Genomic DNA, 4,292 nt, shown 5'->3' on the forward strand with positions numbered 1-4,292 from the left:
GCCCCTTGGGGCCGCCGAGCGCCGAGAGCGGCCGCGGCCCTCCCGCGCAAACGGGCTCCCGGGAACCACGAGAGACAGCGGCCAGCCCGGCTTCCCGCGGATGCCACGCAGAGTGTCATCACTCCCTCGTTATCCCAGAATTCCAGCCTCATGCCATTCCCGAGCCGAGGTCCTTATTAGCACGTGGTGCTTTGCATTTTGGCCCGTTGAAGCGGTACGTGCTGCGCTGCAAACACCAGGTGTGCGGTTTGCTGCCYGTGACTGCTGCAATTCATGGGGGCCGAAATGAACGGTGCCCTTACAGCGAGCAGGAGGCTTTCATCCAGTGCTAGGTGAATATTTTTACCTCTGTTCTGTGCAACTTTCCAGCTTGAATTGGCTTTAAGAGAACTCAGAGCTTAGAGTTGGGAAAGGACTGAAAGCCGAAAGTAGGAACTCTATCCATACATACACCGGACATTTATTTCGATTTAAGTGAATTGTTTGCATTTCTTTCGGGGTGAATTATGCTTATAATGAGCATCTAGTTGTCAGTTCCTGTGCTGGAAGGTCACACTGGAAAGCTACCTGGGTAAGGATCCTACATTTCCTGTATTAAGATGAAACTAAACGCCCGTGATGCATGAMCTTAGTTTCAACTATAACTTGCCTGTTGTGAGCTGAGCAGTTCATYGGCAGGCTAGGCTCTGACTGCACCCTAAATCCACAGCGGGAAATACAGCTCCCTCCCAGAAAGGTGCTGCTTCTGCACTGCGCTCTTTGAAAGCAGAGCAAGCCCGAGCGCTGATGAGCCATCCCGCTCATGGCCAATTTATGGACATTGCAAGCTGGGATATTTTAAAACCAGGCAATTGGTACAGGGTTAAACATCAGCCAAACTGAAGTGCTGTTCAATTTACAGCATGTTAAGCATTCCTGAAACTGTGATCACTGATATATTTGGGTCAATCAGATGTCTTGTTACTGCTTTGCAGACATTGCAATGAGCAGCTTGAAGATAAATTAGAGCAGGATCCAGGCTTCTCAGACCTATATTGGGGAAGGGAGCCTTGGCCACTGTCCAGATCCAGCATCCTACCAAGTATAAAGAAAACAAAATAATTCCTTGCTTCCCTCTGCTGCTTCTTATAGTAACTTGGTTTTAGCTGCCTTAGGAAGGCAGCCTCACGGGGCACCCTGCTGCTAGCGGGGGCAGCGCTGATCTCAGCAGCAAGGCGCTTTCTTCCTCATTCCCCTCTGACCCCGGCACCTCCTTGGCCAGGTGGGAGCTGGAGTCATTACAGACAGCAGCGATTTGTCCCCGCAGCGGTGGAGGAACCAGGGGCTGCACAGAGACTTCAGGAGCTCTGCAAAAATTCTCTCCTATTCAAGTCAAAGGTCAAATTCTGATGGGTTTTGCTGTGGTGAGGACCGTGCCTGATCCAGGTGCCTGATTTTCCTGGGCACAGCTCGCTGCTGCTGCACTCCATCAGCCCTGTCTCTGCAAGCAAGCCCTGCGGAGCAAGGCGGCTTGGTGGAGGCTCCATCGCACCCCAGCCTGTGCATATCTGCATGTATTTTTGGCATATATCTCATACCAACCGCATATGAGCTGGTCTGCAGAGCTCCTTTCCTCTGCAGAAAGCTCTCTGTTGTGCTTGGGGGAGAGAGCCCTGCGAAAGGGCCGAGAGCAGGGGCAGGGTTACCAGCAGAGCAGCGCTGCTGCTCATGCTCCGTATTTCTCTTGGGGAAGGGTGGGAACGGAGCTAAGCCATACTGGGAAAAACTGAGTATGTGCAAGTGTTATGTGCTTAGCACCACTTGAAGTCGTTCTCATCCGGGGAGTGCTTTGTACAACTGTGTTAGCAGAGCACTCCGTGCATATGCTTGACTATGGCTTTGCCAAGGTGAATTTGTACTTCTCAGCCTAAAAGCATCCCTCACAATGAGATATTACAGCAGCTGAAGGGCAAAGTCAGGCTGGGCTGGGCTGGGGGTTTGTAACCGCCTCTGAGGTGGGCTGAAGAAGAGGAGGTGGTCTGCGTTTCACGACAGGGAGGGGAACTGCCTGTAGACCCTGCCCTCGAGTATGTTGGTGGTTTCTGGAAGTCTTAAAAATTTAACTCAGCCTGGAACTTGGAAGATTTTTATTGCTTTGACTTCATRTTTGGGTTTCTCAAAAAAGCTCCAAGGCAGATGGTACTCCAACAGATTTCTTCTCTTTTTTTTTTTTTCTTTCGGTAATCTGAAGTACCATGTACAACATGAATCTAGGCAATTTCCGTGTACACAACAGATCCTATCTCCCCTGGACTCCCAGCTTCTCTGGTTTTAATATCTGTCCCTCTGTTTTTAATATCAAAGCAATAAATGAGTGAGTGCTTGGGCTCTTGTGCCTGGCTCTTGAAAGTGTTCATAAGACTTGTCAGATGCCTGGTGATGTTTAGTCAGTTAAGGGATTTATTCTCATCTCTATTAAAAGTGAAGAGCAAAGCTAGAATGAAATCTGTGCTGTGCTCACACTGATGTCCTCAGGATCTCCGAGAGGACATCAGTGCACACAGGCCACGACAGAAACGTGCTGAGGTGGTGGGTATCTGCAGCATCCATTGCACAAGCATGGCCAGGGTGTGAAGGCACCTGGGGCTTCAGGTGAGACGATTTTTCCATGTAAGCCACCAATGCCAGGCACTGTGGCCCTGCTTTTCACGGTRCAGGGTGAGATCCTAAGCAATTTGAGCTGGCAGAGCTGCCCTGCGGTGAGAGGCTCGCTCAGACTTGCAGCATTTAAGATGTAGCAGCAGCAGCTCTGGGCGGTCTCTGCTGCCTGCCAACCCTGAAATGCAGTCTTTCCTGGACAGAAATGCAGTAGTCTTTTGTGTGTCTCATGCAAAATTTATTTTTTTCAGGCTTGGAAGTGAAGAAGCTCTTCAAGGAACCTCTTCAAGTGAAAGTGCTGCAGAAGTTCAGGGAGACAAAAGGTAATCACTGCATGACAGGCTAACTAGTGCATTGGGTGTTAGTCCCTGCTTTCGACTTTCAAGTGTTGTCTAAAGGGTCAGATCCTCTTGCCTGCAATATGTGAGTGAATAACGTCACTCAGTATGGTTTGTACAGTAATTCCAGACACCTGCCAGATGTATCATAAGAGGAGAGAGAGAGGAGAAACCCAAATCCAGGGTCTTCCCGGAGCTGAGAAGTCCAGACCACCTCAAGAACAGCCTTTAGACATTCCCTGCTCCCAATCCGTRCACCTGGCCCATGATATCATACTTGAAGAAGTATGTATGATTTAGGAAGACACTGCCATTAGGCAGACACTTTCCATCATCGTCTGGCAAGTTGGGCCAGGGGTTAAATACTCTCACTGTTAAAAATAACCTCCTCACTTCAATGTTTTCTCCAGACATTTAGATAGCCCCATGATGGGCCCAAAGCCTGAGGTGGACTAGACAGGACTAGAAAAATGAGGCCAGGGTAAAGGTAGAGTTACTACTGTTACAGGAAAGAAAAAAGAAAGAAAAAAAAGAATAGCTCATAAAATTTAGCTTCTACAGCAAAAATACACCCAGGATACATCTTAAACTTTTCAGCAAGTCCTAAAAAGGTGCAGTTTTTGCACTGCTGGTAAAAGTGCTGTAATTAGTCTTAAGGTGAAAACACCAGCTGTGTCAGTGGAAAGCCAGCTGTTTGCTCATTTCTAGTGAAGCTGAAAAGAACCAGCTTCAGCAGCAAACCCAGTCTGTAGGCCCTTAATATCTTTTCTCTGTGTCGCGTTGCCTGGAGAGGCAGCTGGATCCCTCCCAAGGATGGAGGAGCCCCTCCTGCTGCTGAGCTGGAGGGGAAGACGCAGGAAAAAGCGATGTGTGAACTCCTGGCCCTCTCCTTTCCCCTCCCTGGAGGGATCCCTGGCCTCATGTGAAGCTGCAAGAGGTGGTGGTGAAAAATGCAGAGTGTGTCCTGCTCCCTCTCCTTYGGCTGGTGGGTCCAGGGGGTTCTTGTCCCTGCTCCGCTCTGCCCCACAGAGCCCCAGGGAGGCATTTCTCAGAGTGGCCTCTCATCCACATTGTCTCACTGTGTGGTCAGGAGCCCCCAGCTTGGCCACCAGGCTCRTCTGACCTGATGCTTGGCCCCTTAGGACTGCCTGCCAGCACACCGAACTACGAGCACCACAGCAGGACACGGGGCACCTTGGGGACTCCTGCAGGAGACCTCCGAGCAGCATGGGGACAAAGTCCGCGCCTGATGGCAGGAGCAATGTTGAGGCTTTTCCCTCTCTTGTGGAGACTCTTCCGTCTCCATGCTCCCTGGGG

Source organism: Nothoprocta perdicaria, unplaced genomic scaffold (assembly GCF_003342845.1).
Source record: "Nothoprocta perdicaria isolate Ctin4 unplaced genomic scaffold, notPer1 scaffold_15, whole genome shotgun sequence".
NCBI lineage: Eukaryota > Metazoa > Chordata > Aves > Tinamiformes > Tinamidae > Nothoprocta > Nothoprocta perdicaria.